This window comes from Suncus etruscus, chromosome 3 (genome assembly GCF_024139225.1).
Source record: "Suncus etruscus isolate mSunEtr1 chromosome 3, mSunEtr1.pri.cur, whole genome shotgun sequence".
Lineage (NCBI taxonomy): Eukaryota > Metazoa > Chordata > Mammalia > Eulipotyphla > Soricidae > Suncus > Suncus etruscus.
The window spans coordinates 1,656,883-1,670,388 of record NC_064850.1 but is presented as its reverse complement, the minus strand read 5'-3'; positions in this window follow the sequence as shown (position 1 = coordinate 1,670,388).

Below are 13,506 nucleotides of genomic sequence, written 5' to 3'. Positions count from 1 at the left end.
CCTTCTGAATGCACCTTACCTCCATGCTAACTCTCTGGCCCCAGGAGACAGTGTTTTTAATCAATTTTCATACAGGTCAGCAGTGACTGTTACTCTACTTTCTTTAACTTCTTCCTACACCTTATTTATTCTCTTCTGAAAAGATTGAGTTGAAATGTCCTTGATGAGGCCAACACTATCATCTCCAACACATTTCAGGTACAGCCATTGGCCTAGAAAAGTGGAAAGGTGAGCACAGTGATTTAAGACTATATAATCCCTGGGTAGTAGAAGTGAGACAAAAAGAGCCTGAGAAGAAGAAAAAGTAGAGTATGGTATGCTGTTGACCACAGCGTTAAGAGAAAGTGCAACAGTCAACTAATTATGGAAGACATCCTCAGTCACACTCATTGGTTAAGTTGCCTCCTCAGAACTTACACACTTTTTGGACGTGGAACCCAGTTCATAAGCCACCTCCTGGAGAAACCAAATCTTACCATCACCAACATGCAATGATTCTCTTGAAGCCAAAAGCGAATCGAGAAACCAGAGTCTCTGTGATTGCAGCAAAGTTAGTTCTGGACACTGGATCCTCCATTGCTCCCACTGGATTGGGTGATAGACAATCCAGGCCAGGTGAGAACCACGGAACTGGTGAGTCCTGGAAGGTTAAAAAGATGAAGGCCTGGGGCCGGGAAGGTGGCGCTACAGGTTAGGTGTCTGCCTTGCAAGCGGATGGACCACGGTTCGATCCCCCGGTGTCCCATATGGTCCTCCCAAGCCAGGGGTGATTTCTGAGCACATAGCCAGGAGTAACCCCTGAGCGTCAAACGGGTGTGGCCCAAAAACCAAAAAAAAAAAAAAAAGATGAAGGCCTGGAGAGATAGCACAGCGGTGTTGGCCTTGCAAGCAGCCGATCCAGGACCAAAGGTGGTTGGTTCAAATCCCGGTGTCCCATATGGTCCCCCGTGCCTGCCAGGAGCTATTTCTGAGCAGACAGCCAGGAGTAACCCCTGAGCACCGCCGGCTGTGGCCCCCCCCAAAAAAAAAAGATGAGACAATAGTGGTGAGTGTCACAAATAATAGACTCACAAGAGGTCCGGGAGGTCTAGAGGCAGCAAAGTTTATAAACTGTGTCCAAAACATCCACTTTAGCAGATACTGCTGCAAAAACAAACAAACAAACAAAAAAAAAACCACTATTTTTTTTTTGGTTTTTGGGCCATACCCAGCAGCACTCAGGGGTTACTCCTGGCTCTGTGTTAAGAAAACATTCCTACCAGGCTCAGGGGACCATATGGGATGCCGGGATTCAAATCACCATCCGTCCTGAATCAGCTGCGTGCAACGCAAACGCCCTGTCGCTCTGCTGTCTCTCTGGACATATATATATTTGGTTTTGGGGTCACACCGGCAGCACTCAGGGGTTGCTCCTGGCTCTATGCTCAGAAATCGCTCCTGGCAGGCTCGGGGGACCCTATGGGATGCCGGGATTCGAACCACCGTCCTTCTGCATGCAAGGCAAATGCCTTACCACTGTGCTATTTCTCTGGCCCCACAAAAATTATTTTTAAAAAGATTAAAATCCTGTTTCTAGGGGCCAGAGCGGTGGCATGGAGCTGTAAGGAGCTGTAATGGAGCTGGCGCTAGCCTAGGACGGATCATGGTTCAATTCCCCATTGTCCCATATGGTTCCCCGAGCCAGGAGCGATTTCTGAGCACAGAGCCAGGAGTAACCCCTGAATGTCACCGGGTGTAGCCCCCCCCCCAAAAAAAAAACTGTTTCAAATCATAGCTTGTTAACATTAAAATGTGACAAAATGCACATTTAGGGAATCAATTTTATTAGAAATGTCAAAGTATGAACATTCAGATCAATATGAACAAGGTATCAGAGGAAAAGGATATAGAGGTATAGAGAGAGAGGTATAGAGGAAAATGGGCCCAGTTATGCTAGGGGCATATGAACATCTATTGAAGTGGCTTACTGGCTGTGCAGCCATTGGGAAGTAATATTTGTTTTAGAGCATGGTAATCTTCAATTGGAATTTATATGCAGTTGGAATTTAACCGAGCACTTAGAAACAGTTTTTTTGGGGTTTTTGGCCACACCCAGTAAGTGCTCAGGAGTTACCCCCGGCTCTACGCTCAGAAATCACTCCTAGAAAGCCAGAGAGATAGCATGGACGTAGGGCGTTTGCCTTGCATACAGAATCCTGGCATCTCCTATGGTCACCGAGCCTGCCAGGAGCGATTTCTGGGTGTAGAACCAGGAGGAACCCCTGAGCACTGCTGGGTGTGACCCAAAAACCAAAAAACAAAAAGAATAAAAGAAAATAAAGAAATAAAGAAATAGCTCCTGGAAAGCTCGGGGACCATATGGAATGCTGGAGATCAAACTTGAGTCAGCTGCGTGCAGGGCAAATGCCCGACCACTGTGCTATCACTCCGACCCAAAACAGTTAGTTATTAAAATATAATGGCAAGAAAACGTGTCACACAATCCAATATTTCAAAAATAATAATTGTCTCCCTATATGCACATACATAATAGTACTGTATCGTACATTCCAATTGTTTGATTTGAGTGATTATTTCATTACATATGTTTACATATTTATTTTTATATTGCATACATATAATCAAAACATCAACTTGTGTTCTTTTTCTTTTGGATTTTGGGCTACACCCAGGAGCTCAGGGGTTTCTCCTGGCTAGGTTCTCAAGAATTACTCCTGAGGAGACCATATTCCAAATATATATAATTTTATGTCAATGAGATCTTAATAAAACAGCTTAAGTAATATACATTTTATATATTGTAATTGTTATTATTATTCTTTTGTTGCAATGTCAGAGATCAAAACTAGAGTCTCAGAATACCTCCAGGGCAGGTATTGTACCACTGAGCTACACCCCAGTTCTCTATGAGCAATATTTCCTTTCTGTTTGTTTCATTTTGTTTGTTTTCGGACTATACATGGCTGTTCTTCTGGCTTACTCTGGGAGGTTTGAGTTACCATATGTGATTCAGGGATCAAACTCAGGTCAACAGCATGCAAGGCAAGCACCCTTCGTACATACTCTATCTCCAGCCCTAAATAATATTCATAAATACAAAAGAATGATTGATGAATAGATCCTCAATATAAAAACCTCTGAGCATAGGAGAAATTAGGTTAATAATCTGTGTTATGACCAGTCTTAATCAAATTATAAATTTGTTTTCTGTGGAGTCAAGATGTTAGCAATTCAATGATCTGGCAGCTCCTCAATCATATACAACATAGACTCTTCTCACTTCCCACTGTGCCAGTCCTGACATGTGGCTTTTGTCTGCATGGTGCGAGATGACAGCCGAGCCACACACCCTCTTCCTGGCCACTCTGTGGAAGGAAGCAAGAAATGGAGTTAAGGGAGGAATAATTGGGGCCGGAGAGATAGCATGGAGGTAAGGCGTTTGCCTCTCATGCAGGAGGTCATCGGTTCGAATCCCGGCGTCCCATATATGGTCCTCCCGTGCCTGCCAGGAGCAATTTCTGAGCCTGGAGCCAGGAATAACCCCTGAGCACTGCCGGGTGTGACCCAAAAACCACAAAAAAAAAAAAAAAAAAAAAAAAGGGAGGAATAATTACTTTCTCCCTTTAGTATCCCTACCTAGAACTAGTAAGATTAGTCCCTTCATACCAGACAGTTGTATAGTCATGAGTAGTCGTAAGGGAGACTGGAAAGTTTGAGGTTTTCTCTTGGATGCTCTTGTGTCCACATAAAATTATGAATTCTTAGGGGCCTGAAGTGGACGACACAATGGTAGGGAGTTTGCCTTGCATGCAGCTGACCCGGGACGAACCCAAGTTTGATCCCCAGCATCCCATATGGTCCCTGAGCCTGCCAGAAGTGATTTTTGAACTCAGAGCCAGGAGTAACTCCTGAGCACCGATGGGTGTGACCCAAAAACAAGACAAACAAACAAAATTATGGATTCTTACCACAGAAAAGAGGATCTTACAGGACAACAATTCATCTTTGTACTATGGAATGGGTATTTTTTTTTAAAAGATCAATTAACAACCACAAGAAAAACCCACATTTTTTGGTATCTCATTTTTGGGGGGGCCACACCCGGCGGTGCTCAGGGGTTACTCCTGGCTGTCTGCTCAGAAATAGCTCCTGGCAGACACGGGGTGGGGGGGGGGGACCATATGGGACACCGGGATTCGAACCAACCACCTTTGGTCCTGAATCGGCTGCTTGCAAGACAAACGCCGCTGTGCTATCTCTCCAGTCCCGGTATCTCATTTTTTGTATCTTATTTTACTCACTGATCAGGAAGAAATAATGTTTGAATGCCTACTATATAACCAGCATCTTCTTAAAATACTGCATACAAGTATGAATAAATAATGAAATATGAAATATGAACAATTCAATACATATTCAAGGTAGAAAAAATTCCATTTTACATGGGTGCTACCATGGTAATATCTGATGAAATATGAGACAGCCTCTCAGCATACCTGCTCTTCAACCTCAAAGAACCCTTCACTCCTATAACTCCTGGGATATACTTCCACTAAGGTCTTTAATGGAGGGGTCTTCCCAATCCTTCAAAAACAGTAGTGTTCTCATGTCATCTCCTAAGAATAAAACTACTATATGACTATAAAAAAAATAGAATGCTGGGCTGTACTATAGCACAGCAGTAGGACACTTGCCTTGCCTGCTGCTGACCCTGGACAGACCCAGGTTCAAATTCTGGCATCCCATATGGTCCCCGATACCTGCCAGGAGGAACCCCTGAGCAGTGCAAGGTGTGACAAGAAAAGAAATCTTTTTTCTATAGGATGTTTGGGGGCTGATGAGATAGTATGGCAGGTAGGGCCCGTGCCTTACATGTAATTACTGTGTTTTTCATTCCATTAGATGCACTTTTTCCTCCCCCAAAGCAAATCTTATGGAGCTGTAGCCTGAGTGCAAGGTAGGAGAACGGCTATAAACTACATGCGCCTTATGGTCAGGTGTGTCTTATAGAGCAAAAAATATGGTAACCTCCAGCACCTCATGCTCATTTGGTCTCCTGAACTCCACCTAGAGTGACCGCTGAGTGCAAAGCCAGTAATAACTCTGAACACACCAGGTTTAGCCCCCAAACAAAACAAAACAAAACAAAAGATAAAATAACTCCTCTTTTTTTTTTTTTTTTTTTGGTTTTTGGGCCACACCCAGCAGTGCTCAGAGGTTACTCCTGGCTCTATGCTCACAAATCGCTCCTGGCAGGCTCTGGGGACCATATGGGATGTCGGGATTCGAACCGATGATCTTCTGCATGAAAGGCAAACGCCTTACCCTCCATGCTATCTCTCTGGCCCCTCCTTTTTCTTAAGGGCAGAGATTTTGTCTGTCTTATTTATCATGCCTTAGAGGTCTACATAAGTATATATAAATGTCGATATAAGGTATATACTATGCCTGGCACAAGGCAAGATTATTAATGTTGTAAACGAAGGAGTCCCCTTAGGGAATTCTATTGCAATGCAGAGGAGTGTTCCACAAGAATAGTGCTTCCGGCTAGCCTCTTGTTATCCATCTTGAGGCACATTTCCTTTGCAGTGCTCTTAGCAGCTCTTCCAAATATTTCAACATTTCTTCTTGAAATCTTCCATGTGTTCGTTCTCTCTCTTTTTTACTTTCCTTATAATGTTTATTTTTGTTAATAATAATAATATATTTAAGCACCATGATTACAAACATGTTTGTAGTTGGGTTTCAGTTATAAAAAAAAAAGAACACCCCCTTTTACTAGTGCAACAATCCCTCCACCAATGTTCCCATATCCCTCTTCCCCACTCCCTGCCACCTATTTCTCTCACTTGCTACCATTATGATGATAATCATTATCGTAGTTATTTTCTTAACTGCACTCACCCTCTTTGTGGTGAGCTTCATACCGTGGTCTGTCGTTCCAGCCTCATCTCTATTGTCTCTGGGTGTTGTTACAATACTGTCTTTTATTTCTCTTAAATCCCACAGGTGAGACTATTCTGTGTCTACCTCTCTCCCTCTGACTTAATTTCACTCAGTTCTCTTATTTCATGATCTCTCTCTCTCTCTCTCTCTCTCTCTCTCTGTCTCTCATTACTGCCCTCCTTCTTGTCTTTCCACAATCACCATCTCTCCTGCCTTTTCTTCCCGCCATGGCAACAACACTCAGAAGGAAACCTGCCAGAAAGGAGACTTAGCAAGGTCACTAGGGTACCAGTATTTCCAAATTCCTCACCTTAACTGAACTTCTCCACAATTATTCATTCTCTCTTCCCTTGACTTTCAGACCACTCTGACCTTTTCCCCTCCTTTTCTCTTTTCCATCCTCCCTCTGTCCACTCATCATGATCGTATTTTCCAAGGCCTTGTCCTCGGTTCTCTTCTGTCCTTGGTCCACACACAGTAAGTGAAAACAGACTCTCCACTGCCATGACTTGAACAATCATGAACCCAACAGTCTTGACTGTCTCATTGCTCTAGTCTAATCCATCAGTTAGCTAGAGATATGCTTGTATATTTAACTTGTCTAGTTATCATCACACACAGACTCAACATGTCTGAAATTAGATTCTTGATGTGTTATTCTTGCCCAATTCTGTGTTTTTTCTTCTTTAATTCTATTTTGATTCATGACCTCAGCATCTAACCAGGTACCCAAGTTGAGAACTTTTTTTTTGTATTGTTTAGGGGCCACACATAGCTGTGCTCAGGGTTTACACTGGGTTCTGTGTTCAGGGATCATGCCTAAAATGTTCAGGGGATCATGTGCAATACCAAAGATTGAACTAGCATCAGTCACATGTAGGAGAACTTTTAAACCCTTTTACTGTCTCTCCAGATAACCTCTTTATGGTGTAGCCTTCCTGTCACAACTACAAGTGATTTCCCATCCCACTCCAGACCCTCAGGCTCTGATAAGTAGGATTAATCCTTTCCACTTATGTATGTTTGGTAATGTTATCAAAAAAGGATGAGTTTGGGGCAAGTGGTAAGGCATCTTGCCCACACTAGCCTAGGACGGACCCCGGTTCAATCCCCCGGCATCCCATATGGTCCCCCAAGCCAGGAGCAATTTCTGAACTCAGAGCCAGGAGTAACCCCTGAGCATTACCGGGTATGGCCCAAAAACAAAGAAACAAAAAAGGATGAGTTTAACAATGATAGAGAAATACAATGCCTGCCTCAATGACAGGCAGGGGATAGGAGTAGGAGGAAAATGGGGGGGGGGGGGTAATGGTGAGGGGAGAATTGCATTGGTGAAGGAGAGTGTGCATTTTATAACTGAAACCCAATTAGGAACATGTTGGCAACCATGGTGCTTAAATAAAAAAATTATTTTGTTTACAAAAGGATGAGTGGAGAGGATGATTATAAGATAATTTTGATAATCAATTCTTTTGGGTGATGGTGGTGAGAGAATACAAAATACTCAGAGAGTCTTCCTGGAAGGGTCAGGGAGACCATATGAAATAATGAGGATGAAACCTTTGGTCAGTTCGTGCAGTACAAGTGCTGACCCACTGTACAATCTCTCATGCCCAATAATCAATTCTTTTTTTCTTTTTTCTTTTTTTTGGTTTTTGGGCCACACCCGGCGTTGCTCAGGGGTTACTCCTGGCTATCTGCTCAGAAATAGCTCCTGGCAGGCACGGGGGACCATATGGGACACCAGGATTCGAACCAACCACCTTAAGTCCTGGATAGGCTGCTTGCAAGGCAAACACTGCTGTGCTATCTCTCCGGGCCCCAATAATCAATTCTTCAAGTTATTCATTCATTCATTCATTCGAAAGTATGTTTAGCACTTTGTAAGTACCTAAAACATTTATGACCTCTTTAAATTGTCAACTTTTTGCTACGTACTCCATTTTGATCGCAAACAGCATGTGTAAAACTGTAAAAAGTCAAAGGAAGAAACTCCCAACTTAAACTTCATCCTCATAAACACGATTCTTACATAATCTAGTTAGGCTAGGGACACAGTCAACCGTCAGAAGCCATTCCCAGAATTTTTGAGCAGAATTTCTCACTCAATTTAAGACTCGTCCACTGCATTGTTTAATCACAAAGAAATTCTTTCCCTCTACCTGATCCTGCAACGTGATTCTGTCCACAAAATGGGCAAAGGGAGCGGTTTCCCATTTGATTCACCACCCCGTAATTTGGTAGGAGGGATTTGGGCTATTTTAATTAATTACTGTCAATTAAATATTTCAACAACTTGAAGTGAGCCCTTGAAAGAATGAAAAAATACGCAGAGCTCCCGTCTGCTCCAACTGCAGTTGATGTTAGAATTCCTACGGTCTAATCTCTAAAAACAAAACCCGACTTTTCAGTTGATTCCATTTTTCAAATAAAAGAAAAAACAGTGCCACCCCAGTTAGATGCTTTAACGTGCGATAATTTCCACTCGCAGCTGCGGCAATTAGAAAGTGTACTTAATAGAGTGTCCTGTTAATTGTTTTCCCCGAGTTAACCAATTTCTCCATTTAATTGTCCATTGATTAACCTATTGAAATGTTAAGTGACTCAGTTTCCTTTCAGAGTAAACAGCAGCAGCATATGGCAGCTTCCTCAGCCGAAGGCGCCACTCACTAGCAGGGATTCGATGTGCTGGTATTTCCCGTCCCCTCCCTGAGCTTTTAATTAGTCGAGGGAACATGTATTTGTGGGTTGGGAAAGGTTATCGGTGCTGCGGCTGACCTGGAGAAGCAAGGTTGAGGCTTGCAGCTCGGATAGAAACGGTGTTGGGCTCTGGCTGCTGTATGTGATTGCATTGTGATGGTAATTAAGTCCGGACTGATTTCCTGGGAATGGGTGGTGTGTGAGTGGATGGGCTCGCGTGGCCATGTGTCTTTGCTGTCGCACCGGGCCATGAGCTGCTTCCCCTGTCATCCATACGTACTTATTAAGCACTCTTTTGGATCCTAACAAGCATGCAAATAGTCAAGCGTTTCTTTAGGCGAAGGCTGCTCGACTCCGAAGGTGGGACTATTAAACGAGTATAATGTTCCTTGCCTGCAGCTTATTATGTAGAGAAAATGTTCAGCTCTCTTTGGTAGGATTTTTGCTCCTTTATTTTCATGGTGTCTTCGCCAGGTGCATGATAATTCCGGGGAATCTTCACAACCAAGTAAAACTGACTTCAGGTTTCAGTTTATCTGATTGAGGGACGTCAAACAGCCAGAGTTAGATTTGGAAGCAATTTTTTTCAATGTTCCTGTTTATTAAAAAAAAAATCACTCAGTTGTAGTGATCAAATAAATGCAAGGTCCTGGTGGTGAGCCATTAACTCAGCCTTCTCATGTCTTGCAGCAGTGTTCTGACTCGTTGCGTGTTGCTTGCATGTGTGTTTTTACTGTACGCGCTGGTGTTTAATTGTGAGCCAATCTACAACTGAGCCCACATTATCATCCTTGATCATGTTGGTAGCAGGCCACTGAAACAAAATGATTACAAACCTATGTTGTGTTCAATAGTTCTTTAGAGGATTTCTCTCTTAATAGTTCTGGTTCGTTCATGTTTGATTCAGCACATTTGTTCTCGAAAAAAGGCCTAGCTTACAAGAGTTTCAGGGCGGGTTAATAACTCAACTGAAAATGGCTGCTTGCATTGTAAAGGCTTGTTCCTGCAGTTGCTCGGGGCTTTCTTCAGTTTTGCCGCTCTGCAGCTTCAGCCCAGTTGGTAAACAGCTTAAGTCCAGACATCTTTTCATTCTCTGAGCAGCGGATTGAAGTAAAAATGCATATAAGTGGCGACTGACTGGCGCTGGCCTAACAATAGCCTGTAACATTATGCAAGGGTATTTACATAGGAATAAGGCCTCACGAAAGGAGATGAGGCAATTAATGGTGTGGGCCACACATATAAGGAAAGTTTTTCCAATCCTTTTCTCAATAAAGATCCTTTTGAAAAGTGCTATGGAAACTCGTGGGGGAACCAAGGAGATAATGGAGAAGACTTTTGGGGACTTTAAAAATAGATGGAGGGATGGAGGGATGAATGGATGGAGGATGGAGGGATGAATGGATGAAGGATGGATGGATGGATGGATGGATGGATGGATGGATGGATGGAAAATGGAAAACTACTAACACCAAATATGACTCCAGCAATGAACAGGGAAAAACATAAAATATATGTTTTGTTTTGACTAGTTTGATCATCATCATCAGAGGGTAATTCTCCACCCTAAAGAAGTCAGGCACGTGTGTTCCCAGACCCCCTTTTCAGGGTGAGAGTGGGGGTACAGGAGGTGAGAGGAGATTGAGTAGGACACAGCAGTTCCAAGACAAAAATAAAATCTCCTCAGTTATCATGTTTCTCCTCGTTTGAAATGAAAGCATTGCCATGAAAATATATGAAAAGTTTGGCCTTACTTATGTTAAGAAACCTTGAAGCAAAGGGAGCAAACCTACAGTCAGGCCATAAGCAGAAACCTTTGCAGACACCAAAACTGAGATGGGGGTCACCTTAAAAAAAAAAGGCAAGGGTGTGTCTGTTTGCTTTAATGCAAACTTCCCCCTTTCTTGAGATCTATGTCTTAAGAGAATGGTGTCTCTGATTAGATCATATAAAATTCCAACTTATGGTCATCACAATGTTATTTCAATGTGCTGTCATAGATTTTTTTGTTTTTGTTTTGCTTTGTAAATGGGAAGTTCTCCCAACTCACCCCCACCCACAGCTCACCAACCCCAGTAGGAAAAGGCAAATCTGGGGGGCCTCCAGCTCCTGCTTTCATTCTTATCAGAGGCTCGCCATCTGCTTCTGCCCAGGGCCACAGAGCATTACTGTTAGTAAGACTTTGGTGCTGAAGACTTAATAAAGTATCCTGCGTGCTTGAAAATAAGAGAGAGAAGAAGAAACCCAGCCCTAGATGCGCATTTTATGTGAGCTGTTCAAGATAGTTCTAGTTCAAGTGAAGCCTTCCATTGTCTTCCTTTCCTTGGTGTTCTCTTTCACTCATAGACATTTCTAAAGAAAGCACAACTTTGGCCGAGAGTGCTTCCAACTCTCCGCACACCTGTTAGGACGCCTGTTCCGGCGTCCATAGAGGCTTTTTATCCCATTTGCTCAGTTATCGTTGGTTTGTGAACTGCCTGCCCATGTAGGAGGAGGGAAACAAAATCTTAATGTGAAAAGGCAGAAGCTTTGGGTGACTGTGTGCGTGGCGGACAGAAAAAGTGATTCCAGCGGCTGCCTCTCCAGCAGGCAGAAATCAATGTCTCATTGAGGACTATTGATCAGGACTAAATTAATTAGAACCAGGGCTTATGGCGGTTGATAAGACAACTTGTTAATTTAGTCCATGATAGTGTTTTCCCTACAGCAGCAAATACCCTCTTCTTCAGAAAAGGCATTTCTAATACTTGCTGCTACTTCTTTTGGATGGTTGCCATCTTTTCTGGACTTTTCTCTCCTTTTGGGGGAAGCTCTAGGTAGGGGTTGGTGAGCTGGGGAGGACTGGAGGGCTGAAAAAACGTCGAGGCCAAGGAGTCTAAAATATTCATTAACCCACCCTCATTTCTGTTCCCTTGCCTAACCTTGTCAAGTGTGGATAAAAAGGAGGCTGCCAGATTATAATCCAGGCCTGGACTTCCTACAGGGCTTTGACCACGTCGGGCCATGCCAGCCCGTCTAGAATGTTCATTTGGAAGTGGACTCCTTCCTGAACCTGCGTGGAGAAATAACTGATACAGATCGCTTTTGCTTTTCATTTCAACCTGCCACAGGGATGGTCAGAGGCAGCAACAAAGGCTTTGGCCCTGTCGGTTCTGCAAACTGTGAATGGAATGAAGATATCCCAGAATGCCCTGAACATGGGGCAGCACTTCCTGCTGGCTTGGAAGGACAAAAGGACAAAGCCTGGGAGTGTAGGGGTCCCACCAACAGCTCTTGGAGGCAACGGCCTGCTATCAGCAGCACTCCAACCCTCTGAGAATGCTAATAAGCTGGTGAAGAGCTCAGCTTTCTTGCCATAATTCTATAGTGTGGTGGAGGACCCCATAGTGATCGCGAAATAAAGACAACTAATTGAGAATTTTTTGCACATTTTGCCCAGGGGACTTGTTGTTCATTCGATTCTTTGGGGGAGAATGTACCCCTACTGACAAGAGGAACTGATTGTTTTGGCAGCCTCGTGGCTCCTCTTCCCTCAAGTCTAAGGCCGACTTTCAAAGTATGACAAAAATGTTTAATTTAGATTTTTTTTAAATTATGTCGCTGGGAATTATTTTAGATCTCAAAGAATAGGCGTTCCAGTGTTCATCTTAAAAAAAAAAAAAAAAAAAAAAGAGCCTGGCAGTTTTTTGAATTAAAGCCCTGTTTTTCTTTTTTCTTTCTTTCTTTCTTTTTTTTTTTCCTCTCTTAAATTGTATTTTCTGTGGTGAGGCCTACATTTTTGTGTCTGCAGGTGACACGTTGATTGAAACTAAAATTAATAAATCAACTGAAAAGCTCACACCTACAGCTCACAGCAGGGCTTGGAAAACACGTTTCTAAAGGGAGCTTTATGCCCTCGTAGAAAGAAGGAATAAATTACAGAAGCACTTGTTGCCCTGGGACTCGATTTTGCTTTACAGGCTGGTATCTTATTTTTGGAAGCTCATTGTGTAATCAACAGGTTCCTGATTGCTTTAGCAGGTGACTTTGCTATTAATCTCTTGACCCTTGTAGCATATTAATGAGGTGCCTTCCAGATGTGACTCTATCTTCTGCCCGAGGAATTAGTTTAAGAGGTGCACTTTTTACTCAGTGGCTTGCAGTTAGTCACATTGAGGACCAAATGCAAAGTAGCATTTTCTACCGCTTGGGTAGTATTAAGGAGTGTTTTACTAACATCTGTGTCTTACTGTGCTTTTCTTCTCTCCTATACTTATTTCTTCACCGTGGAGGGCAATTATGGAACTTACGGGTCTCTGTTCATTTTTTTAACAAAATAAAATTATATCTAAATAACAAAATGATATCCCTTCTGACCCCTGTGCACCCTCGTTTTAATTAAACAATGCCACTGTTCTTTGGGGGGAGGGTGTTGAGAATTGAAATGCATGATTTGGGAAGGCAAAAAGTTCAACATTCCTCACCCAGAACTTGATTAGTAAATCGAATTACTAAGTCAAGGTGCAGGAATTTAACTATGGCAACCCTCACCAGAGACTGAGTAACTGGAAATAGTTAAGTTTGGCAAAAGAAGGAAGAAAGTCTACCCATAGGGGTAGTTTAGAAAAAGAAAGAAGGACGAAAGATTTGTCTCACATTTGCCATCGCAAGAATCGTCAAAGCACATAATGGTCGCAAAAGTGTCCCGACTATCCCCCATATGGAATGAGCTGCTTTGATGCAATCTGCAGCGATTTCAAAGGACATCCCTCTGGTGCAGCGTTGTTATTATTATTGTTGTTCGTTTCCTTTCAAATCTTCAGTTTGGCTTGAAGGACAGGCTGGTCCATACCTTGCGCATGCATGCTGTCTTTTTGCTAA